Source organism: Petaurus breviceps, unplaced genomic scaffold, assembly GCF_028583685.1.
Source record: "Petaurus breviceps papuanus isolate PSGF00001 unplaced genomic scaffold, PetGlider_PUasm1.0 98, whole genome shotgun sequence".
NCBI lineage: Eukaryota > Metazoa > Chordata > Mammalia > Diprotodontia > Petauridae > Petaurus > Petaurus breviceps.
Window position 1 is genome coordinate 14,942,245 of NW_027187460.1, and position 27,559 is coordinate 14,969,803.

Genomic DNA, 27,559 nt, shown 5'->3' on the forward strand with positions numbered 1-27,559 from the left:
AAGGAGGATAGATTTCCATGGAAACGGGGTGAGCCGCTCTGGCGATTTGGGGCGACACGTGCTTTTCTTTGACCTATTAGGCTGGGCCAGGAGGAGCCTTCTTGGTGGCGGTGAAAATACTATTGCAAATCCGGGGGAAGTTGGAGAGGTGGGGGGCTGCGAGGGCGTCTTCCAAAGACTCTCAGGCCAAGTGAAATTTGTACTTCGTTTTTTGTTTGTTTTTGATCGAAAGGAGTAAAGAAGCTAATTATCTAATGAGAATTCAGGCGCAGAAAAGAAAAATAAAACATATTGAAAACAGAATTTTTTTTCTTTTGTTATTTTAACTTAGTGTGTGCCTGTGTTTTTAAGGGATACATTTCTGGATAACAGTAACAATTTGCAGTGATTGCTTTGCATGTTGCCATATTATGTTATTATATTGCCATAAAGTTTTACTTTATATGCCTGAATTCAAATTCAGCCACAGACATCTGAAAAACGGGGATGGTAATACAGCATCTTGGCCCCAGAAGGGTTGTGTGGTTACATGACAAATCTTGGGGGGGGAAAAGTCACAGCTCACTTACATAGGGTTTTTTTTTCTCACCATGGTACTGTGATGTAGAGAGTGCAAGCACTGTCTTTCCAATTTTACAGGTGAGGAAACAGAGGCTCTGGAGAAGGTTCTCCTGACTCTAGTCTTAACAATTTCCCCGCTACTTTGTATCTAGCAACTGGCTCCTCTCCCATGACGCATTATTTTTATTAAATATTGAATGGAGTTTAAATTAAGCCACTTGATGAGACAAAAATTTGAGTTTCCTTGACATTCAGTTTCCTCCTCTGTAAAAAGAGAGGCCTGCCCTAGTTCCCTTCTAAGCCACAACCAATGCATTCTCTCCTCCGTGTGCACTGCATGGATAGAGTTGTTTGCGTGTTACTTAATCCTGTGAAGAATGTGAGCTCCTTGAGTTCAGGGACCTTGCTTTTGCCAGTCTTTGTATATACTTCTTTATCAATTGACTGACTAGGTTTTCTCAATGGTGCTTTCCAACTAAAACAAGTTTTGTTCCTAAAAATGACATTCTCATAGGATGCCACTACCCAAGCTCTAGGCACTGGTGGGTGGGGAATTCAGAGATGACAGAGAAATGATAGTTTGTATTTAAGGTTTGCAAAGTGCTTTGCAATTATTATTTGTAAAGCACCTCAGGACTAGTACCATAAGAGCAGGTACTATTATTATCATACCTATTTCACAGATAGGGAAACTGAGGCAGACTGTGATCATGTTTAAGTGACATGCACAGACTCACACTGCTGGTAAGTGTCTGAGGCTAAATTTGAACTCAAGTCTTCCTGAGTGCTCTACATGCTGTGCCACTCGGCTGCCTCCTGGTGATTCTTGCACCCCTTACCTCAGAGTTGTGGAGCCAGAAGACCAGAGTTCAAAGCACATTAGCTGGTGCAACTTTGGGCTTTGCTTCATTATGCTTCAGTTTCCTCATCTGCAAAATAGACAAAATAATACTTTGTACTACCTACCTTTCTGGACGTTTTTGTGGAAACATGAGTTTTATTACAAAATAGAGGGCTCAGATCCAGATAATGCCTAGTAGAATGTTAGGTACCCTAAGAGAGGTAAAAAATTCTGTTTGATGATTTCTGGCTTCCTTCAAGTCCCAGTGAAAAATCTCTCTTCCTGCAGGAAACTTTTCCCCATCCCCGTCCATGCTGGGACCTTCCCTCTGTTGATTAGCTCTAGTTTATCCTTCATGTACCTTGTTGGTACATAGTTTCCACATTATTGGACAATGAGTTCCTTGGAAGCAGGGATTGCTTTCTACATTACTTTGTATCCTCAGCACTTAGCATAGTGCCTAGCACATAGTAGGCATTTAATAAGTAACAGTTTATTTACTGATTGCCTTCCAGCAGTGAGGTATGGGAAGGCAATTAAAAATAAATGTAGTAGGTACCTGCTTGTAAGAAAATAAGAGTTACAAGCCTGTTAGATCTTAGCTATCATCTATTCTAAACCAGGATAAGGAAATGGGATGGAGTGACTTGCCTAAAATCACACAGCAGAGCCAGGAATAGAACTCAGATTTTCTTTCAAGTATGGGGTTTTTAATCTGGGGCCAACGAATTTTTAAAAACTATTTTGCTAACTTTTCCCAATACAATTAGTTTCTTTTGTAATGCTATATATTTTATGCATTCAAAATATTTATTCTGGGAAGAGGTCCACAGACTTCATTAGACTGCCAAAGGAATCCATTACCCCCAAATGTTTAATAACTCTTGATCTAGTGCTCATTCAAGGATATTACATCACTTCCTAAGATTCATGAAGCTATAGAATCTCAGAAATGGCAGTAACTTTCAAGGTTCTCTGTTCCACTCTTTACCTGAGTGTTTGCTTCTGTGATATTCTGGTCTAAACTGAAGATGTCCAGTGTTAAGGAACTCAGTACTGTCTGAGAAATCAGATTCCACTTTGGTATAGCCTTAAGCCTGGAATGTTTGTCTATCCTGTCCCTCCACATCCTCACTTCCAAAGGCAAAAAGAAATTGCCTGCAAACATTATTTCAATCAAATCTAGAGAAGTTTTACCTTTACAAGGTCAATTTGTTCACAATCGCATTTAGTAAATCAAGTACTTAGATGTGCACAGCTGTGTAAGGTCCTCTCCACATGATTATTTTGAAAAAACATGGATCTTCTCCCTTAATGAACTTATAGCAAACAGGCAGTACAGATGAAATTTTATGAAGAGTAATGGATTTTTAGTTAGAATAGAAGGCTATAAAAACAGATGCCCAGAAATCATAGAATTGTTGGATTTAAAACTAGTATGAATCTTAGAGATCATGTTAATAATAGCTGACAGTTACATAGTACTTTGAGTGGAAGTGAGGTACAGTGGCTAGAGACCTTTTCTTAAGACTTGGGGTCAGATTATGCCTTTGAAACACCCTAGCCATGTGACCTTGGGCAAGTCAGAATCAGTGACCGAATTTAATCTCTTAAATTATAGGTAGAGGGAGGTTCATTAGAGAGAACTCTACGTTAATGAATTCATAGGGGTAGACAAAAAAGAGAAATAGTCCCTTAACGTTTGCAAAATGCTTTATATAAACTATTTCAGTTGAACTTCACAATAACCCTGAGTTAGATCTGACATATATCATTCTCATTTTGCAGATGAGGAAATTGAGGCTCAGTAAGTTTAAGGCACTTGTACATAGTTACACAGCTAATATGTGTGATGGAAAGAGTATTTGAATCAGGTGAAGCCTATCCATTAGACTCCACTACTTCTCTTACCATTTAGCCCAATTCCCATATTGTACATTTCCTAACAGAGGGCCGGCCCTGTTAATATGCTATTGGTACATGAGACTGTTTTACAGTGAAGGCTCTTATTATGTCTCTGGTGAATGAACTGTCTGGGAAGGGTTCCAAGGTAGGCATACCTGTCTTATGTGGAATTCTATCTTAAGGCACTTTGGATTCCCAGAGCTTTGGTGTAATTATCACTCAGATTATTTATTTATCTGTTAAAGAGGATTTGCTGTATGTTTATATTTTATGACCTTCCCAGGAAGCCACTTTGTTCATGGAAAGATTATTTTTTTTCTTCTCTGGCACCATGCATTTATACCTACTATGTGCCAGGCATTGTGGTAGGTGCTAGGGAGAGAGACAAAAACAGAACAATTACTGTCCTTAATAATTTGAAGATCAAATTTTCCATTGAGTTTTGGTCTTTTCTTTCTTTCTTTCTAAATTAAATTTTATGTTTATTTTTAGTTTACATCATTCATTTCCACAAGATTTTGAGTTACAAATTTTCTCCCTGTCTTTCCCCTATCCACCACTTCAAAACAGGGATCCCACTGTATACACCCTCCCCCAATCTGCCCAGTCCTCCCTCATCTCCCCTCCAACTTTCCGGTAGGACAAGATGCATCTCCATACCCCAGTGCCTGTATATCTTTTTTCCTAGTTGCATGTAAAAAAAAAAATAATTATATATATATATATATATATATATATATATATTTTAAACATTTGATTTTAAAACTTTGAATTCCAGATTCTTTCCCTTCCTCCCATGTCACCCACCCTTACTGGGAAGATAAGCAGTTCAATATAGGTTGTACATGTGTATCTAGGCAAAACATTTCCGTAGTGGATATATTGTGAAACACTGACTATATTTCCCTTCATCCTATCCTACCCCCCACCTGTTCGGTTCTCTACTTTGACCCTGTCCCTTTCAAAAATGTGTGCTTCTAACTACCATTCCCTCCCAACCTGCCCTCCCCTCCGTCATTCCCCTCTCATCCCCTTCCCCCCTACTCTCCTGTAGGGAGAGATACCCTATTTAGTTTGTATTTCATTCCCTCCCTAAGCCAAATTATGAGTGTAAGGTTCACGCATTCCCTTTTGCCTTCCTGCTCTTCCCCTCCATTGTAACAGTTTTCCCTTGCTTCTTCTATATGAGATAATTTGCCCTATTCTGTCTTTCCCCATCTCCTCTCATTATATTACTCTCTCACTTCTCAATTTCACCTTTTAAGTGTCATCCCTTTCTATTCAATTGATCTTGTGCCCTCTGTCTATGTATACCTGTACAAATATATACACACACTCACATATGTATTTCATATGCCCTTATACCCTCTTATATAGACATATATATGTATGTATACAAACATATGCAGCTATCCTAATACTGAGAAAAGTTTAATAAGTTACAATTATTGTTTTTCCATGTAGGAATGTAAATAGTTCAACTTTGATCATTTCCTTATGGCTTCTTTTCCCTGTTTACCTTCTCATGCTTCCCTTGCTTCTTGGATCTGAATGTCAAATTTTCTATTCAGCTCTGGCTTTTTCATCAAGAAAGCTTGAAAATCCTCTATTTCATTGAGTGACCATATTTTCCCCTGAAACATGATAGTCAGTTTTGCTGGGTAGGTGATTCTTGGTTTTAATCCAGCTCCTTTGACCTCCGGAATATCATATTTCAAGCCCTTAGATCCCTCAGTATAGAAGCTGCCAGATCCTGTGTTATCCTGATTGTGTTTCCACAGTATTCAAATTGTTTCTTCTTGGCTGCTTGTAATATTTGCTCCTTGATCTGGGAATTCTGGAACCTGGCTATAATATTCCTAGGAGGTTTTTTTTTTTTTTTTTAAAGCAATTGGGGTTAAGTAACTTGCTCAAGGTTTCACGGCCAGGTGTTTCTGGGTGGGTGCTAAGTGACTGAGCCCGGAATCGATCCCAGGTTATCCCAACTCTGGGGCTGGTGTTCTTACTCGCTGTGCTACCTGGCTGCCTCAGGAGTTTTCTTTATGGGATCTTTTTCAAGAGGTGAGCGGTGAATTCTTTCAACCTCTATTTTGCCTTCTGGGCAGTTTTCCTTGAGAATTTCTTGAAGGATGATTTCTAGATTCTTTTTTTAATCATGGCTTTCAGGTAGTCCAATAATTTTTAAATTCTCTCTCCTGGAACTATTTTCCAGGTCTGTTGTTTTTCCAATGAGATATTTCACATTGTCTTCTATTTTTCTTTTGTTTGGATCTGTTTAATAGTATCTTGATTTCTCATAAAGTCTCTACCTTCCATTTGCTCCAGTCTTAATTCTGAAGGAATTATTCTCTTCAGTGAGCTTTTGAAATTCTTTTTTCATCTGGCACATTTGGCTTTTTAAGGAACTTTTCTCCTCATTGGCTTTTTGAGCCTCTTTTGCCATTTGAGTTAGTCTATTTTTTAAGGTGTTATTTTCTTCAGTCAGGTTGTTGACTTGTTTTTCATGATTTTTTTTGCATAATTCTCATTTCTCTTCCCAATTTTTTCCTTCAGTTCTCTTATTTGGTTTTCAAAATCCTTCTGTGGCCTGTAATCAGTTCATATTTTTCTTGGAAGCTTTTGATGCAGGAGTTCTGACTTCATTGTCTTCCTCCTGTTCCACGCTTTGATCCTTATTGTCCCCAAAATAGGAATCTAAGGTTTGACTGCTGTGCTTGCATTGCTTCCTTTACTTGCCCATGTTGCCACTCAATTACTTGACTTTTGAGCTTTTTGCCACAGTAGAACTCTGCTTCCAGAGAGGAGAGCTTTGTCCCAAATCACTGGGGTTTTTGCAGGTGACAGACTATTAGTTTGGTGCCGTCCCAGAAGCCTCCACAAGCTCTGGCACCTGGTCACACACCTTGGAACCTCCACCCAAGACAGTCATCCAGATCCAGGCAGGTTAAAGCAAGAGCGATTACCCCTCAGAATGGTTGTTTGGTCCCCCTACGATCTGTAGGCCAGGAGCTCTGAAGCAGCCATGTGGCGGTGGCTGCCGCGCCTGTGCCGCTTCTCCCTCTGGGGGCAGAGGCTGGCCTGCACTCTTGGACCCCGTGTTTCCAAAGTCCACACTGACCTTTTATTTTGCCTATGACATTTATGGGTTGATAATTCTGGAAACCAACATAGCTGCTGGCGATCCGCTATCCCAAAGTCCCTCCAGTTATAGTTTGAGTTCTGATCTTTTCATCAGTAAAGTTTGGAAGTCCCCTATTTCACTGAATGTCCTTCTCCTCTCCTGAAAGATTATGCTTAATTTTGTGGGGTACTTGATTCTTGGTTGTAATCCAAGCTCCTTTACCTTGTTGAATATCATATTCCAAGCCCTCTGATCTTTTAATCTAGAAACTGCAAGGTCTTACATAATCCTGATTGTGGTTCCATGATATTTGAATTGTTTCTTTCTGGCTGCTTGCAGTATTTTCTACTTGGTCTGATAATCCTGGAATTTGACTACGATATTCCTTGGTGTTTTCAATTTGGGATCTTAAAAGAGATCACCTAAAAGGGTGATCCATGGTTTCCTTCAGTCCCTATTTTACCTTCTGGTTCTAGGACCTCAGAGCAGTTTTCCTTAATGATTTCTTGAAAGGTGTGGTCCAGGTTCTTTTTTTCATGATGGTTCTCAGGTAGACCAATAATTCTTAAATTTTCTCTCCTGGATCTATTTACCAGGTCAGTTCTTTTTCCAATGACGTATATTATGTTTTCTTTTATTTTTTCATTCTTTTGATTTTGTTTGACTGTTTCTTGATGTATCATAGTCATTAACTTCTACTTGCCCAATTCTAATTTTTAACAAATTGTTTTCTTCAATTAGCTTTTATACTTCTTTTTCCCTTTGACCAATTCTACTTTTTAAGGAGTTGTTTTCTTCCTTTACTTTTTTCCCATTTTGTCAATTGTATTTTTAAAGGAATTGTTCAATTTTTCTTCTGCTTCTCTTATTTGACTTTTAAAATCCTTCTTGAGCTCTTCCAAGAAGGCTTTTTGGGAATGAGAACAGTTCATATTTCACTTTGAGGTTTCAGATATGTGTATATTGACCATGTTCTTCTCTCCTGAATTTGTGTTTTGATCTCCTGTTACCGAGATACTTCTCTATGGTCATTGTTTTTCTTTGATTCTTCTTGCTCATGTTGTTTGCCTTTTTTCTGGCTTTCAAATCTGATCTCTGCTTCTGGGGCCCAGGGGGCACTGTCTCAGACTTCTTGTGCTGGAGGCTAGGGGCCTGGTTACTGGTTTTCTGTGCTGGGGCCTCAAGTACTGGTTGCTGGATGTTGTAGTGGTCTGGTAGCTTACCTGGTGCTGAGCTGGAGCTAGTGGTGGTGACTGGTATGTGCCTGGTATTGGTGCTGGCCTGCTACTCCGCCCTGGGGCTCAGAATCTCCCGCTGATCTGCTGAGGTGGGGCTTGCTGCTGACTTGCTGGGCTGGCTCCCTTCCTGTACTGGTCCCCTTCAGCCACAGCAAGAAGGACCCCCTAGCCTCCCGAGCTAGACAACTACTGTACCCCATGTTTTTGCTGATTCCACTATGGGGCAATCTTCTCTGGGTTTTTCAAAGTCGATATGGGAGGGTGAGAGCGACTGACTACTTACTCCACCATCTTGCCTCTTGGAAGTTTAAATTGGTGACTTTCAAATATTCAGTTTGTGGGCTGATAGGATAGCCCTAGGAGTAACTGTTGCTGCTGCTTCAGGCCCTGCATAAGGGCTTCCCTCTCACCCAGTTCTGATAGATTCCCCTCTTGCTCTGAGAGGTCTGGGAATCACCACTGCTGCCAGTGATTCAGTCTGCTGGGGTTATGGTCAAGTCTGCGCTGGTGCATTCTGTGTGCTAGATTGTGTTCCTCTCTAAGCCCAGTGCAACACTCTTCCTGTTGACCTTCCAGGTTGTCTTGGGCTGGAAATATGTGACACTCAGTCTCTGTGGATTCTGCCAGTCTGGAATTTGTTCAGATTCCCTTTTTAGAAATATTTGAAGGGGTTTGAAGGAGAGCTTAGGTGAATCCCTGTTTCACTTTGCCATCTTGGCTCTGCCTCCATCCTTAATGAATTTGAATTTATCTGAAACACATAAATTATTTGCTGTCTTCTTTTGGAAATCCTTTATACTTGGACGGGTGAAGAAACTTTGATTTAAGATTAATTTTTTTTTAGAAACATTTAACAAATGAGAGCTCATATTTCTACAAGAGACAGTGTGGTTTAGAGGAGAGAGTGATGTATTTACAATTGGGTCCTGGATTTGAATACTGCTTTCAACACAAACCTGTGTAACCACTGTCAAAGAGTCACTGAGCCTCAGTTAGCTTATCTAGAATATGGGAATGAAAGCATTTGTGGTATTCATGGTATTATTTTGAAGACCAGAATGGTTAATATATGTAAAGCACTCTGTACATTTTAAAGCATCATATAAATGTCATTTTTTTATTGCTATTCAGATTAACTCTCCTTAGTAATTTTAATTCTTTCGTATTGCATTATGGCTTTCATGTTAATTTAGAATGGAAATATTAATCGATAAGATACAATTACATATATTTTAACAAGATTCCATTTTCTCAGCTATAAAATCTGTCATATAATTATCTCTAAATCTCAGACTATTAGTAAGTTTAAAAACACTGTATCTAAACCAACTTATTTGTGACCAGTAGTGTGATAATGGTTTTTTCTTTTCTTCCTTTATGTTTCATTGCAATAGTAACAGCTAAAAATAACACAGCATTTTAAGTTTTACAGAATGCTTCCATTATTTCATTTAATTTTCACAACAGCCCTTTGAGGTAGCTGTGGTTATTGTTCCCATTTTGCAAATGAGGATACTGAGGTTCAAAGGATCGGTGACTCCCTAATATCTCACAGCTGATGAGTGTCTGAGGTGGAACTTGAATTTAGGCCTTCCTGATTGCAAGCCCAGCAATATTAAATGAGTATACATACATATATATATATGCTTCCCTCTCTTCTATGTTCTAATTACCAGACTTAACCCTTCTTTTGGTTCTAGTGCTTCCTGGTTTGTTCTATGCCCTTGGTACCCAAGGTATATCACTGATACATGTGATTCTGAGTACTCTAAGGTGGGGAGCTAGGAGGTGCAATGTATACAGTGCTAGACCTGAAGTCAGACTCATCTTCCTGAGTTCAAATTTGACTTCATACACTGACAAGCTGTGTGGTCGCTGGGCAAGTCACTTAACCTTGTTTGCGTTAGTCCCTTATCTGAAAAATCAGCTGGAGAAGGAAGTGGAAAACCTCTCTAGTATCTTTGCCAAGAAAATCCCAAATGGGGTCATGAAGAGTCGACATGACTGCAAAATGACTGAACAAGTGCTCCTAGAAGAGTTAACTAAAATGTTAAGCCCATTCCTTACATTTGGCTATCCCAAAAGGTATTCATTCTTACTTTTGAGGATCTACCTTATTGTTCCTCTTTATAGCAGTAGGAATAGAAAGGAAGGGCTAGATATGAGAAGCATGAAGAAATAATTGATAGAATCAGGCACCAGACTGCATATATAATAGGGAGAAAGAGATTGAATTTAAAGATGAATTTAGAGTTTTGCGCTTGGATAATTACGGGTATACTGGTACAATAATAGAAATAAGGAAGCCGACTGATTTTCTGGGGAAAAAAACCAATAAGTTCAGTTTTATATATGTTGCCTTTGAAGCAACAGTTAGATGTCCAGGTGAAAATGTCTACCAGACAGTTGGAAATGTGGAACTGGAGCTTAGGAGAGAGGTCTTCAGACGTGTAGTTTTGAGAATTATTGGCATAGAACTGGCTAGAGCAATTAGAATTGATGAACCAGATCTTTGATGGAGAATTTAGAGAAAAAGCCATAGGACTGAAGATGAATATGGGTCTATGGCCGTATTTAGTGGGTAGAAGGAGAAGGGGAAGCCAGTTGAACCACCTGGCTTCAATCTCATGGTAGTGGAAATGGAAGTGGCTATGGGGAACTGAGGAGGTGGGTGGTCTACAGGTTGGATTTCCCCTGCAGCTGATGGCTTTTGTAATTTTTGCATTTGCATTAATTTTTTTGAATGACCTTTATTTAAAAATTTTTTCTCCACAATGTTTTTTGAGGAAGAAACTCTCCCTTATATTGAACTGAAATCTGCCTATTTATATTTTCCACTCACTGGCTTAGTCTTGTCCCTTGGAACCACAAAAATTAATAAATTCCCTGTTACCACTGCAGAGGCTTTGGTTTTGTTTCTGGCTCTCTTTGCATGTTGGGTCGGTTGATCCTTCTAAACTTGTTTTTTTTTCACATCTGTGGGACAGAAAAGCCATACCTTCTGGAGGGTTAGTTTCTAAAATGCACTGAAATCTGTTATAACAATAGAAATTAGAAGTAGAATTTTGGAACTTGGAGATGTTCTAATTAGAGTTTAAGTAGTCTACCTGAAGTGATATTGTGAATTAGTGTAGAGCTAGAGCCTCTGAGGCATACATTAGCACTATTACTGTACACTTATTTGTCTGGGACACATTTGCTGGGAACCATTTATCTCCCATAGTGTTATATATGAAAATGTCAGGTGTGATAGGACCAATATACATGAGGGTTCCTCAGCCCCCAGGGAATAATTTTCCCTTAAAGTAAAAGGGGCTGTTACTGATTGGCCCCTGACTCCATTGACCATAGCTTCCTGGTTACCTAAAGGCATGAAAAGTCGCTCATAGACTCAGGGCCCTGGTGGATTTCTGAGGATCATTCAATTCACTGTACACTGATGAGATGCAGTTCTTTATGAAGATGGGGGTGGTGTGAAGGGGAGGAGGCTGTGTCTTTAGAAGCTAAGTGCCATTGTATCCTCATGTAACATGTTAATGCCAGATAAAACCTCCTTTTCTTAAATGTTCAATGATTTATGAGTGTCTTCTTTTATCCTAAAAATCTAACCTGAACTAACAGAGTACAGGCATCAGGTCTACTTCCAACATCAATGATAGGTTATTTTATTTTCTAGATATCTCCTATTTTTTAGATGTAGAGAAGACATTAAGAAAAATCTTTCTTGTTTTCTATCTTTTAAAATCTTTACTGTTCATTAGATGAGTACTTAAAGCCTCATATTAATTTAAAAAAAGTGTGAGTTACTGAAGTCAGTGCTGCTTCTTTAGAGCGGTCTGAATGAATGATGTTTCTTCATGTTCAGGTAAATGTCCAGGAATGTTTCTAATAAATAAATACATGAATTAGTCTGAACCTGATAAAATTCCCTGTGTCATCTTTGAATTTGAAATTACAAAGGGTTAAAATAATTTATTCAGTTGTATAAACTGAATGAAAATTTACGCCTTATCTCCCCCTAGTGGATCTTTAGAATGACCTGAGTTGCTGATTGATTCTTATTAGGTAGATCTTTTTTGTGGTGGGGATGGGGTAGGGTTGGTGAGTGGGTGGGAATGGAGTGGTGAATCTGGACCTGTTATTTCATCCCTGGAAGGAATTTCCATTCCCCTGTAATTTACAGAGTCTTAGATTACTTGGAAATACTGACAAGTCAAGTAGTTTGCCCCTTCTAGATAGGCAGCCGCCTTAAGTGCTTACTATCTGCTAGGCACAGTGCTAAGAACTAGGGATCAACAACAGCCTCTGCCCTCAGGGAACTCACATCACAATGGGAGAAAAAACGTGCATATTGATGTTTCCTCTGGGCTCTAAGTGGCAGCTAGGTGGCGCAGTGGATTGAGCACCAGGCCTGGAGTCCAGAAGATACACTCTTCCTGAGTTCAGATCTGCCTTCAGAAACTTATTAGCTAGGTGACCCTTGGCAAGTCACTTAATACCCCGTTTGACACAGTTTCTTCCTCTGTACAATAATCTGGAGAAGGAAATGGCAAACCACTCCAGGATCTTTGCCAAGAAAACCCCCAAGTGGGGTCATAAAGAGAGGGACACGACTGAAACAACAAACAAGGACTCCAGCTTCTTGCCTCTACCGTCTGCTCTGTTCCCATGACCTGGGTACACTCTAGTCCACCTCAGCTATGCATAGAGATCCCTCCTCTGCTCATCACCCATGTGTGTTTGTTTTACTTCCATTTTCATGAACTCTGAAATTCCCTTATGTGATAGTAACATTATCATTCCATCTTTCCCTCTGCCTTATTACCCCTTACCCTGTTCTTTGTTCTCACCATGGTCTTCAGTCCTTCCACTCCTCAGTTATTTTTCCCACCTCTTCACTGACCTAGTCACTATCCTCAAATGTTTAGAGACCTGTCATGTAGAAGGAAGGATTCCATTTGTTCTTCTTGGCCCCATAAGGTGGAATTAGTAGCACCAAAATGGGAATTACAGGGTGGCAAATTTATTAACCCTAAAGGGGAAACTTCCTGATAATTAGATCTGTTTGACATTAGAATATGGTAAGTTGGCCTTTACTGGAATTGTTCAAGCAGAAATGATGACAACCTCAGGGGGTTGTTCATAGGATAATAGGACTGGAGTTCTCAGACCACAGGTCATCAACCTGCTGAAGGAGAAACTAAGGTCAAGAGAAGTTAAGTGACTTGCCCAAGACCAAACAAGTAGTTTAGTGGCAGAAGTGGGTGCTGACCTCTTTTAGACTGGGGGATTGACTGATTCCAGAGCTAGTATTCTTTCCAGTATGAGTGATTTGAAGGATATTCCCTTGTTGGGTAGGAAGGAGGTTGGGTTAGATGACTTGTAAGATTTTGTTAAAATTTCTCAATAGTGCTAGAAACCAATAAAAGCAATTATGTTTGCCAATAAACCAGAATTATTTGTTAAACCAATTTCCACTAAATCAACATAATTTCTTTTGAAAATTTCCTAAGTAGTTGGGGCAGCTAGGTAGTATGGTAGATAGAGTGCTAACCTGGAGCCAGGAGGACCTGAGTTCAAATCTGGCCTCAGACACCTTAGTAGCTGTGTGACCCTGGGCAAGTCACATAATCCAGTTGCCTCCAAAAAAAAAAATTTCTTAAGAAAAAGTTGAATTTTATTTATTCCTAAGTAAAAGTGAAGTGCCATAACATAGTGAATAGAGAATGACCTTTGCTCTTGAGTGCAAGTCTTACCCCTGACATACACCAAGTGGCAATGCTTTAAGACTATGTTGCAGAACAGGTTTGGATCTGCATTGATTGAAAGAATTTCTTTATTTTTGGTAGAGGCAACAGCATTTTCAAAACAGATACAATTCAATTAATCATTTATTAAGTGCACTTTTTTTTTTTTTTGCTTTTTGGAGGGGGGAAGACCAGGGCAATTGGGGTTAAATGACTTGCCCAAGGTTATAGGGCTAGTAAGTGTTAAGTGTCTGAGGTCATATTTGAACTCAGGTCCTCCTGACTCCAGGGCTGGTGCTCTATTCATTGTGCCACCTAGCCTCCCCAAGTACCTATTTTCTTACAAAGGTGTGGGTTAGGTGCAAGGTGATGTTTGCAGAGGGGTAGCTGTTTTCAAAGAAAAATATTAATTAAAAAAGTGTTCCTGGGAAGTCAGAATTTAGACCATAAAAGCTTTGCATGTCTTTACAGGGGTCTGAGCCAATAATGGGGATTTGAGATTTGGCTAGGCTGACTTGACTGGCCAGAACTGAGCTGCTTGCAGAGGCTGAGACCTGAGATGGAGGAGATTTGAAACCTCCAATTATTAGAGGGTTTTCTTAGGTTAGGAGCTGTTGGTAAGCCTGCAGAATACATGGAGTTCTGGATGGTAGAGCATGGGGGCAGGAAGCTGGCACCAGCTCCAGGAGTGGTCCTGAGTGGGGCCTCCCTGAAGATGCTTGCTGAGACTGAGGAGGAGACCTAAAGATATCAGTGACATTAACAAAAGGATGGGAAGAGGTGTTACCTGTCTGCTTCTCAGGATTCTCAACTTCTACTTATACTCAGCTTCTCTAGAGATAAGCTGCATCAGAAGTTTTTCTCTGAAAAAAAAGAGAGGATCTGTTTTCTGTGTTTGGGAAGATAAAAATTCATCCAACCAGATGAGAACATTGGAGAAGTGCTGAGCCATGATGCTCTGTGTGTGTGTGTGTGTAAGAGAGACATAGAAAGAATTGATTAGAACTGAACTTAGAGTATTTCAGGAGGAGGATAATATTTAGATCACTTTATAACTAATGCCAGATCTAATGATACATAAAATAGACAAATAAAATTTTAATCTCATTTGTATTTCTTACATTTATTTTCAGGTCTTTTTGAGAGTTGTTATTTTGTGGCTTAGTCCAAGTTTACTGTCTAAAAGTGGAATGGCCTGTTTTAGGAGGTGATATTCCCCTTAACTAGTGGTGTTCAAGTATAGGATAGATATGCACATATTGGCAAAGTTATGATTTTGGCAGAAAATTAGGCTAATTTACCTTCCAGATCCTTTCCAGACCCAAGTCAATGATTCTTTGAACCTTAATTCTTCCTCATATTACATTATCTAAGCATTGGAAGGGACATCAGAAGACCTAAACCAACCTATTCCTTAATAAGAATTCCCTCTGTAATAGCTGATAAGCAGTTAAAAAAAACCTTTACTCCACTATGGGATCCACTTTGGATAGCTCTAATTCTTAGGAATGTTTTCCTTCCATCAAGTCTTAATTTGCCTTTTTGTACTTCTACCCATTACTCTTAGTTCTAGCCTCTTCAGGCAGTAAGAGCAATTCTAATCCCTCATGTATGAGACAGCTCTTCAAAATCTAGAAAATTATAATGTTCACCCCCCAGTATTCTTTTCTGTAGATAAAACATTACTAGTAGCTATAATCAGTCTTCATAAGGCATTTTCTTGAAGCCCTTTATCATCCTGGTTGACCTATTAAGGATGCTTTCCAACTCAGGAATGTGCAAACAATGGCCCTTAGTCTGAAGTGTGCCAACCACTGCTCCAGTTTACCAACATTTCTCCTAAGAGATGGCAGCTAGAAGTGAACTCAGAATCCCAGATGTGGTCTAACAAGTGTGTTCCTAGAAGCTATGCCTCTGTGTTTGTTTCCCCTTCTCTTTGTAGCCTACAATTACATTGGCTTTGTGACTTAATATCTGTATTACTTTAGTAAGGCTTTTAACCCTACTGGTCCTGTTTCTTCATCTACAAAATGAAGAAGTTGGACTAGTTAATATTAAAGGTCCTTTGCAGTTCTAATTCCTTTTTCTCTTGTACGTGTGTTTTGTTTGCCAAAACCCAGCAACCATCTCACTCCCACCCCCATACCTCTTATATGATGGTTAAGTTATTTAAGCTGCTTAGTGACCTAGTGAGATTAACTTTCTTTTAACATATATGGAAGAATTTATAAATATTAAAACTCTCAAACTGAAGTGGTCATCATTAGCAGTAGAAGGCAAACTGAGGTTCCAGGCACTGACCATGGTGTATATTTTTGTATCTCACAGATATCTCCATGCCTTTGCACCCTGTTCCTCATGCCTGGAATGTACTTCTTCCTTATCTCTGTGTCAGAATACCTAGTTCCTTTCAAAGCTCAACTCAAATCTTATCTCCTGTATGAACCTATTCCTGATTATCTTCCAAGTGTTAATCTTTTCCTCCTCCAAGCAATTACTTTATGTTAACTTATGTGTCCTGTGAGACACCCCCACCCCCAATCAATTCAGTTTTTGTCTTTATACCTCTAGCACCTAGAACCATGTCTGGTTTATAGTATCAATTAACAAATTAATCACCATGATGCATTTGTTAAGATCCTATTATGTGCTGAGTACTATTTTAGTGATGTTCTTTGTCTTCAATTATCTTATATTGGCTATCTCTCTGAGCTTTGAGTTCTTTGTAAATTTGATAAATATTTTTCATATGAATTTTTTTTTATGGAATTGATAAATATGTTGAACAAGGAAGGGCCAAAGGTAGCGCTCTACAGTCGTCCTCAGTAGAGACCTCACTGTGCTCTCTACATGTAACAAAACCCAGCAGCAAGAGATAGAAAGAGAAATTGCATTTAAAGTAATTGTAGACAAAATAAAATATTTAGGAGTCTACCTGCTAAGACAAACCCGGGAACTATATGAACACAGTACATAAAGTCATATGTTACTATATATATATATAAAGTCATTACATAAGTAATTGGAAAAATGGCAGTTGCTCATGGGTAGGCCTAACTAGTATAATAAAAACGACGATTCTACATAAATTAATTTACTTAGTGCCATAGCACTCAAACTACCAAAGAATTATTTTATAGAGCTAGAAACAATAATAACAAAATTCATTTGGAAAGACAAAAGGTCCAGAATATCAAGGGAATTAATGAAAAGAAATGCAAGGGAAGGTGGCCTAGTTGTACCAGATCTAAAATTGTATTATAAAGCAGCAAACATCAAAAGTGCTTGGTACTGGCTATGAAATAGAGTGGTGGATCAGTGGAATAGGTTAGATACACAAGACACAGTAGTCAGTGACTATAGTAATCTACTGTTTGATAAACCCAAAGATTCCAGCATTATGGGATAAGAACTCAGTATTTGACATAAACTGCTGGGAAAACTGGAAAATAGTATTGCAGAAACTAGGCATAGACCAATAGTCTTACACTGTATACCAAGATTAGGTCAAAATGGGCAAATGATTAAGACATAAAGGGTGATACTACAAGCAAATTAGGAGATCAGAGAGTAATTTACCTGTCAGAACTGTGGAGAACAGAAGAATTTATGACCAAACAAGAGATAGAGAGCATTATGAGATACAAAATGGTTAATTTTGATTTCATTAAATTACAAGTTTTTGCACAAACAAAGCTAGTGCACCCAGGATTGGAAGGGAAGCAGAAATCTAGGAAACAGTTTTTACAGGCAATTTCTTTGATAAAGGCCTTATCTCTAAAATATATAGAGACCTGAGTTAAATTTATAAGAATATAATTTATTACCCAATTAATAAATGGTCAAAGGATATGAACAGGCAGTTTTCAGATTGTAAAGCCAAGCATGAGCAACTTTCCAGAGGACTGCTGCTGTGGATAGCTCTAAGGTTCTGATCACATCTGTAGTTAACTCTATTTATTCAGCAGTAAATTAAAGCAAAACATTCAAAGAAACCAAAATACAGCATTCACAATGATACAACATAACTTATCACTAAAGTGGCCACATAGTTTTAAGCAAAAGATATCATTCATTAAGTCCTTAATTCAGTCATCCTTAAGGAGCAAGCTTAAAGGTCAGAGTTCTCCACACCTAGATCATATTGTCTTACTCTCTCAGTCAAAAAGTCTTCTTTCTTCTTAATTGGAGATTAATTTCCAGTCATCCTTAACTCAAGCAAACTTAAGAGGTACAAGGTACAGAATACAAAGTTCTCCCATCCCTAGGCTGCAGTAAATCATAATCTCTTCAGTCAGTACTAAGTACCCAAGGAGAGGTCTTTTCATCTTGACTGAAGCTGGCTTCCAGATTCCATGGTTCCTCTTCCATCATCCCAGCTTTTGCCTAAATTTACCCAACTGTCACCTGGATTCACAAGTAGGCAGCTCTCAGCTCCTTGTCCAGTTCCTTGTCTAGTTTCATATTGAAGCTCATAGTATCCAGTTCACCTCAAGTCCTTCACAGTTCCTGTTTCTGGGAAGACAAAGCTTAACAGAACCACAATAATATTCATACATATTGCCGGCACCATCATAAATTCTTTATCTGCCTGTGAAATCAAAACCCACCAACAAGGTCTGAGAACTTAGCACATATCATCAGTACAGTCCCAGGACCTCTGAAACCCTCCTCCATGACTTCTGTAAACAGACAACAAGAAAATCCTCTTTCAGGGCTTCCAGTAAGGTCCTAGGGCTTCTGTACAAAGTATCACAAACAAAAATAAACACAGACAGAGCAGACAGAGTGCTGGCCTCCATAACCATTTCCCTTCTCAGTTCTGCTCTCTCCCAGCTTGGGCTTCCCCTTATATATGGTCATTAGCTCCTCCGTGTTCCACCCCTTCCTGTTACATCAACAAGTTCCTCCCACTGCAAGTTTTACAAGTTCCATTTCTTAACAAAGACTTGATATAATCATGGCCAAGGCTTAAAAGAAACTTGAACTGAAACAATGTGCTAAATAATTAAATAGCTGAAACAAGGTGTTAGTACTTCTTTGCTTGCCATTACACAGATGAAGAAAGTTATCTATAATCATATGAAAAAATGGGTTAAATCAATATTGATCAGAGAAATGCAAATTAAAACTTTGAGGTACCATATCATACCTAACATATTGGCATGACAAAACAGGAATATGATAAATATTGGAGATGTGGGAAAATTGGAACACTAATACATTGTTGGTGGAGTTGTGAACTGATCCAGTGATTCTTGAGTGCAATTGCAACTATGCCCAAAGGGCTATAAAACTGTTCAGTACAGTTTGGTCCTTTGATCCAGCAGTACCACCACTAGGTCTGTATCACAGAGATCATAAAAATGGGAAAAGGACCCACATGTACAAAAATATTTATAGCAGTTCTTTTTGTGGTGGCCAAGAATTGGAAATTGAGGGGATGCCCATCAAGTGGGGAGTGACTAAACAAGTCGTAGTATATGAATGTAATGGAATACTACATTTCTATAAGAAATGATGAACAGGCAGATTTCAGAAAAACCTGGAAAGACTTGCATGAACTGATGCTGAGCGAAATGAGATGAACCAGGAGAACATTGTATATAGTAACAGCAACTTTGGGCAATGATTGATCGTAATAGACTTACCACTTCTCAGCAATGCAGTGATCTAAATCAATTCCAAAAAACTCATGCTAGGGGTGGCCAGGTAGCATAGCGAGTAAGAGCAACGGCCCCAGAGTCTGGATGACCTGGGATCGAGTCTGGGCTCAGACACTTAGCACCCACCCAGAAACACCTGGCTGTGTAACCTTGAGCAAGTTATTTAACCCCAATTGCTTTAAAACAAAACAAAACAAACCAAAAAAACCCCCAAGAAACTCATACTAGAAAATGCTGTCCACATCCAGAGAAAGAACTATGGAATCTGAATGCCCATAGAAACACAGTATTTTCTCTTTTATCGGTTTTTTTTTTTTTGTGTTTTTTTTTCTCATGGTGATCTTTTAAAAGTCAATATTGCAAACCAAAACTAAATTAATTTAAAAAATTAACAAAAAGAAAGTGGTAATCCAACAGGTTGGGAGCATATTCGACAAGGTGATAATTAAGGTCTTTTTCAACTCAAATGTTATAATTAATTTACTTCTTTTTTCCCTTTACTGTGTCTTAATATTATATCCCAGTGGTGAATCTATTCCCACCTAGCTCCTGCTTCTGCTATAGATTTAAAAGCTTGTTTTGTTATCTTTACCATTCTTTTGGAGCCCTTATTCATTAGAGCTTTAGTTTCTCTGATATTGTTTTTTAAATTAGTTCAGCAAATTATATGCCCTAAAGGGCATATGCTAAGGTACGCTTCTGGGTCCTAGTTTTGCAAAAACAAAAGGGAGATAGTCCTTGCCCTTGAGAAACATTTATTCAACTCAGTAGTGACTTTTATACATTGTTTTCAGGTTAACAAAGTTCTCTATATACATTATCTCATGTGATTCTTGGACCAACCTTATATATAAAATGGGGATAAAAATAATCTCTGTGTATATGTGTGTATCTGAGTGTGCATAAATGCTCACACTGAAAATTTAACAATTGGCTCTTGAGAGCCAATTCAAGCTGGCTCTTGCACACTTATGGATACGATCATAACTATATAGATATCATTTTGCTAGTTATTTGGAAGGTAGGTTGGACATAGCAGAGAGTGGAAGCAGGGAGAAAAAGTAGTAGTCTATTGCTGTAGGCCAGGTGAGATGTGATAAGGACCTAGACAAGGGTGGTTGTGATGCAATGGATGGGAGAGGTGGTGAGGAAATGTAAATGGCAAGGCTTGGCAGCTAATTGTATGTGTGCTTGTGTGTGTGCGTGCGTGCGTTCGTGTGTGTGTGTGTGTGTGTGTGTGTGTGTGTATCAGAGTGAAGAGTATAGCAGGACTCCAAGGTTATGAACCAGGTTGAAGAGAAGAATGGTAGTGTCTTCAAACAGTAGAAGGCAGTTAGGAGTAGGTATGTTCTGGGGAAAGATCATGAATTCTGTTTGCACATGCTGAGTTTAATATGCTGTATTAGCAAGCACCCTAGCACACCCAGGATGGCCTGCTAGCACAGATTCTTTGATCTGCTTTTCTAAAGGAAAGACAGCTTTAAAGGGGTTAATGATCTTACTTTAATTAATAGATAGATAAGTAGAGATAAGTAGAAAGAAGTGTGTATCCAAGAAAGAATTCAACAGACAGGGCATCAACTGCCTGAATAAAGTAATACAACCACCTACATATACCACCAGACCAGGAGAGCACCAAAATCAGAGTAGTCGGGGGCTCTTAACAAACAGCTACTCAGAGCCTCATCCAGGGAATCAAAAGGTCCTTTTCATGAGTGTGCTCCCAAAGTAAAATCTTGGTCTCCCAGTATCTGTAGTTTTCAGCTAATAGGTTTAGAGCCAGAAGGCATCACAACCCACTTGGATCAGTGCCTAATTATCTCACTATCAAAAGATGTGAAAGCCTTCCTGCAAGCAAGCCTCCCCCTAAGGAAACTCCTCCTTGGGCAAGTTCCTCTCCCAGTGGGCTCTGTATGACTGAGGATGTATCATAGCTGTGATTGAAATACCTGTGTACCTTTAGATCTTGGAATGTGTCCCTTGTTCTAAGGAAAAGGGGATACACATAGGCCCGTTAGTGGACAGGGAAGATCTTATATCCCATTAATGTTACATTTGCTTGTGAGATATCCACTAGGCAGTTCACATCCAGCATGTGATATTGGAGCTTAGGAGTGATATGAGAGTTGAATGTATAGATTTTGGAGCTATTTGCATGAAGAGGATACTTGAATCCATGGGAGCTGATGAGATTGTCAAGAAAAAGTATAAGGAAATAAGAAGAGAGATATTCAGATGTCAGCTGGGAGCTGGACAGTGACCCCAACAAAGGATACTGAGGAGCATTAGTTAGACAGATAGGAAGAGAACCATAATGCAGGAAAAAAGAATATACAGAAAGGGGAGGAGGGTGGTAGTCAAAGATGTCAAATACTGTGGAAAAATGGGCATTGAGAAAAGACCGTTGTATTCAGCAGCAAAGAGGCCAGGCCATTGATGACCTTGGAGACAACACTTTCTGTTGAGTAGTGAGCATTTAAGCCAGATTGTTATGAGGAAAGGGTTTTGTGAATTGTAAAGTGCTATACAAATGTCAGCTATTACTATCATCAGCAGCATCACCACCAACATCATTTTCTGTCTTTCAAGACTAATTCCTCATAGGATCATAGGCTTTAGAGGTAGAAGGTAATTTAAAGATCTAGTCAGATACCCTTATTTTAGAGATGAGGAAACTCAGACTAAGAGATTAGGTGACCTGCTTTTCTAAAGGAAAGATGAGGCATACAGGTAAATGGCAGAGCTGGGATTTTAGACTAGGTCGAGAATCATTTCTTTACTCAGATAAGCTGTATGTGCCTACTGTGCTGATTTTCCTAATGACTGTGTTAATTATAGAAAAAAAAATGAAAGTAGGTGAAAGGTCCTGAATATGGGCATAGTATCATACAAACTTCTAAAATGTGAATTCAAATTGGGTAGAGTAAGACAGGCCCCCTTTCCAAATATCTGGCTGTCTATCTCAAGTATCTTCACACACACATACATGTGTGTATACATATACATATATAGTATATATGAGGCAAGGTACTTGATTTAAAGATATATAATGTTTAACATATAAATAGTAAAAGTTTTTGAAATTTATTTTAATTTTGGGCAAGAATGTTATATCTTTTTACTGTCTTTAATCATCTTTAAATGGCCAAATCTAGTATTACCATCTCCTCTGAACAATGGAGCAGCTTTCATCTATGGGGCTTTCTGTTACAACTGTTCTCTTGTAAAAGAGCTTAACAATATTGTTGCCAAATGAAATTATAGGGTCTGTTTGCTTCCTTTTTTCTTTTTCTTTTTGCAATTTTTTTTCTTGCTGTTTTCAAGAAATAGCTTAGGTTCCTCTCCATGATGTTTGTCTTGAGTATTAATATTGTGTGCTCTGAGTTCTTATTTTCAGTGTTTCAAAATAACACTTTAAAAAATTATGACAAGTTTCCGCTTGGAAGAAATATGTATGCATAAAATTATAGTGCAACTGTTGGCCCAGCTTTAATTATTGCTGATAGTAAGCATTTTTCATTTTATTTTGTTAACCCAGTTGCAGGAAAGAAAAGCCCACAGGAGTTGTTTTCTGCATTTAACAAAAATGTTAACTTTGTGAGCTGTAAGAGTGGGCATGTTCATCAGCATTTTATTATATATATATGTATATATATATTGTTTTAATATTTCAAACACATTCATTCTAAGTGTTGTATTTTTATTGGAACTTTGTTGTTTTCAATAATTAGTTTAATATATATATATATCTAAATGCAAGTTTATGCTAACATTAAAATGACCTAAGGCAAAATTAGTGCATTTAGTTTTGATAGAGATAATCCTGGTGGAAAATGTTATTTAGCAATTAACTATATAGAAACAGAGCATGCTGCACCATCTAAACATAGTTCAAGCCTTTTATGTTTTTCAGTTGAATTAAAAGTACAAAAGAAAATATGACAGGATTATAAATTTGCATTTTTTCCAAAAAGAAGAAAAACAAAAATATATATCCTCTAATTCAACAAATATTCATTAAGTGATCTTTGGGCTAGCTTTGGTTGAGATACAAAGATACAGTTGCTTTTAAAAAAAATTATGATAGTCTCTAACCAAAGGAAGCCGATAGTTTAGTAATGATGGTTCTGTTTTTTTGTAGAGGGCCATAGGATCAGAAATTCACCTGTGTGTGGACCCATGCAATTTGTACAGGCACAGTTGCAAGTTGATATTCCAGTCTGCCATCATGACACCTGACAGTAAGTCAGTCAGTTGGCTGTTGCTGTGTGATAGCTTAAAAGGTAAAATTCTCTTTGCTGAATATCTCAAATGGGCTGTATAATGGGACCAGGTAGGTTACATTTGGCCCTAAGATTGCATGTTTGAGGCTCAGAGTTTGGTAGATAGTCTACATTTATATAATGCTTTAAGGTTTACAAAGCACTTTTCCTAAAGCAGCCCTGTGAGTTAGGTTATTATTCCTTTTTTATAAATGAGGAAACAGATTCTGAGAGATGGTGGTCAGACAACTGGCAGATGTTAGGCCTGTGCTTTGAACCCAGGAATTCTGACTCTGAGCTCAGTACTTTTTTCTTTTTTTTACTTTTTACTATGCTGTGCAATATCAGACAGGATATCATACAAATAGAATGTGATGTATGTGCATAAACCAATGAACTATATATTCTAGAATTTAGCTACTTCTTATAGTTTGCAGAATCACCCTTCCTTCCTCTACCTCCTTTTAGGAAAAAAAAAATAGCTAGAATTTATATATCACCTACTATATGCCAGGCAGTATGTTAAGTGCTCATTTTATCCTCACAGTAATCCTGGGAGGTAGGTAATATTATTATACTCATTTTTGCAGATGAAGAAGCTGAAGCAAATAGAGGTCAAGTGACTTGCCCATGTTCATACGGCTGTTAAAGGTCTGATGCTGGATTTGAACTTGGGTCTGATTCCATGCCTGGCTCTAGTGAGACTATTCAACTTCCTCTAAAAATTGTGATAACATTTTTGCCTTTCTCTAGTCCTATTCCGTCACTCATTTCTCCAAGATCTTTCAGAAATCATTAATAGGGACCTGCCAGTTCTTTCAGTACTCTAGAACAGTGGTTCACAAAATGTGGTCTGGGAGTTTTTGAGACGCTATTGGTAGGTCTACAAAACTATTTTCATAATGATGCTAAGATGTTTTAATTTATAATATAGTTTTAAATATTGATAAATATAACCCACATAAACAAAAGCTTTTTGGGTTCCTCAGTAATGTTTTTAAAAAACGTTTGAGAACCATTACTCTAGGAAAGGAGTGGGGAACCTGCCCTAGGACATAGTTTGTTGGGGCCTAGTGGAATGCTACCAGACTGTGGTTCAACGGAAAGTGTTCTGGCTTTGCAGAAAGAGGACCTTGATTCAGCTCCCACCTCTGATATTTACTGTCTCTTTGAACCTGGGCCAGTTAGTTAACCTCTATAGGCTTCAGTTTTTCTCTTTCTGTAAAATTTTATAGGAAATAATGGTAAAGTTCTAATTTGGCTTCCCGGAATCAGCTATACATATATAAGTTGGGGGAGGTGAGACCTGACAGTCTTGGGGTTTTAGCAGACTGAAATCTCAATATAAGTCAACAATGTGACATGACAGCTAAAAAAGCTAATTTTCTTAGCATGCTTTTTTTTTTAAGCAATTGGGGTTAAGTAACTTGCTCAAGGTTACACGGCCAGTTATTATTTCTGGGTGTGGTGCTGAGTATCTGAGCCTGGATTTGATCCAGGTCATCCCGACACTGGAGCTGGTGCTCTTACTCGCTGAGCCACCTGGCCGCCCCTAAGCAATTGGGGTTAAGTAACTTGCTCAAGGTTACACAGCAAGGTGTTTCTGGGTGGGTGCTAAGTGTCTGAGCCCGGGATTCGATCTCCAGGTCTTCTCAACACTGGAGCCAGTGCTCTTACTCGCTGTGCTACCTGGCCGCCCCTCTTAGTATGCTTTAAGAGAAGTATAGTATCCAGAATAAGAGGGGGATCAGAGTTTTGGGGCAGCTTATATATGGACTACTTATATTTGGCTCTGGGCACCACTGTTTAGAAAGGACATAGAGTGTGTTTAGAAGAGGCTGATCAGGATGGTGAGAGGCCTAAAGAACCTGCCATCAAAGGATCAGTTGAAGAAATAGAGAGTGTTTAGCTTGGGAAAGAGAAGATGACATTGATAGATGAACTGTCTTCACTATTTGAAGGGTTGCCAAAGGGATGAAGTATTAGATTTATTCTGCATGGACACAAAACACAGAACTAGGAGTAGTGGACAGAAGTAGATTTAGTTTTGATGTAAGGAAAATATCTTAATAATTTTAGCTATTGATAAATTGAATAGTTTTCTTTCAGAGGTAAGGATTCCTTCTTATTGGAAGTCTTCAAACTGAGGCTGGCGACCACTTGTTAGGGATGTTGTTGAAATGATTTTAGCTAGGCATGGGTTAGTCTAGTTGCTATTAGGTGGACTTTCATTTTTTTCTGTGATTCTGTGAAAACTACAGAAGTAGTACTCACAAAGCAAAATGAGATGTAAAGAGTGAGTAATCTCTTTTGTCTGGGGGGAATGTATTCCAAGTAAAGTGGATGATGTGAGCAAATATTTGGAAGTAGAAAAGGGAAGGATGAATTTGGGAATACTAGTTCAGTTTGGCAGGATTTTAGAGTATATGAAGGAGGATAGGACAGTGTGTTAGTTGGGATATGTAAGTTGGAGCCAGATTGTGGAATGTTTTGAATACCAACAGTAAGGGGATTGAAATGTATTCAGTAGCTAATAGAAATATTTGGATAGTTTTGAGCAAAGAAGTGATCAGAGCTGTAAATTAGGAAGGTTGGTTTGGTAGTGGTGTTTAGGGTAGAATGGAATACGGGAACTCCATGCTTGTTTAATAACTGAGAGAAAAAGCCAAAAGATTTAGCTAAACCAAAAAGCCTTTAAAAACAAATCAGCCCATGATCAGTAGTGCTAAATTCATCAGATTTTGTATAGGTGGCACCTGACTCCGCTAACACTTTCACTTTCCATTTCTTTACTCTGAGTTTGCTGCTAATAGCCTCTAATTTTAGTGTTTTGTAACACTTATTACATACTTATTACTTGGTTTATTTGAAGAGATCTGTGAGGGAATTTGTGAAGGAAATGGTTTTTCCACCCTTTTTTTCCCTTTATTTTATATCCTTAAACCCTTTATTTGATTTATCAGCTCCATCAATATTTGCCTCCCCTTTATTTTGGCTCTAGTTAAATCAGAAATTAGTTGCCATTTGGAGATGGAACAGCAGTTACCAGCAGTTGGCTATAGTTAGCGCTTTTTGCTACTGCCCTCATCCAGTATTGCTCCAGGTGGACAGGAAGACAGGGTAGTAAAATTGGTGCCTACCTCATTGCCTGAAATTGAGGTCGACTTAACATCTGATTATTGATTAAAATTCTGTCCTCCCTAGATCAAAACTGGACTTAACCTTCAACCATAGACCCTTGAAGATCAACAGATTAAATAAACCATGTTAATCCAAGGAGTTTAAATGAGTGGTAGGAACTCTGGGTTGTTTGTGTCCCTTTAGTCCATTTAGTTTGCTAGGGCTAAGAAGACCACTGAGTCTAGACCACTGGTTTGATTCCTTTTTGGTACTTTTGCTTATTTCCATGTTGTAACCCAAACTCTGCCCCATTGTGTTACTTAATTGGGCATGAAGGGATTGGGTAAGGGTAAATGGTTTTTGTAAATCTGTTACCATTATTAGGGAAAAAAAAAGTCTCTCCTTGCCTCCACTATCCCTTCCATCCCCATTTTTTCTTTCTTTCATAAAATAAATATTTATTGATGTTTTTGTTGTTTTATCACCTGTCTCCCTCATGTCACCCCTTTCCCCTCCCAGAGTTATCCTATATAAGAAAGAATATCCAATTCTTTCTTATAATTATGCTACAAGTAGCCAGCAATATTAATGTCTTCTGAAACCCTCATTAAATAATTTTTCTATGCATTTATTTAGTTGGCTATGGACATTTTGGGACAGAGCACTTAGCTTGAAAGGTATCAGGAGAGGACAGAGGCTTCCTCAAAAACATCCAGGGTATGTGTTTATCCTGCTTCATTTGAGCATGCAGATTATATATGGTAGTATTAAAGCAACATCTCTCAATTTCCCAACAAGCAGAACAAGCAGAAATCCCAAAGATGGGATGAGTTATGCCAGGGTGTAATGAGTTCTCTGTTACTCGAAATATTTGAGTGGAGGCTAAAGAGCTACTCATCAAGATGTAGGCTAGCATTCAGAACTGAGTGGAGATTGGATAACATAACTTGGGGGAGTCCCTTATAATTCCAAATCTATGATTTTATGTAGAATCCATACTCTTTGGAAGCATATTGTTCATTTTGTCTCCATCATGATATATTTCTGGTAAAGTATATTAAGCAGGGGCGGCCAGGTGGCTCAGCGAGTAAGAGCACC

The 27,559-nt window shown here is 38.5% G+C and overlaps 1 protein-coding gene across 2 annotated transcripts in view; it reads left to right on the top strand.

Annotated features, from left to right (window-relative positions):
* The window catches only part of ZFAT (zinc finger and AT-hook domain containing), a 317,464-nt gene that overhangs the window by 445 nt on the left and 289,460 nt on the right, over positions 1-27,559 (top strand). The gene's annotated exons all lie outside the window — the stretch shown is intronic.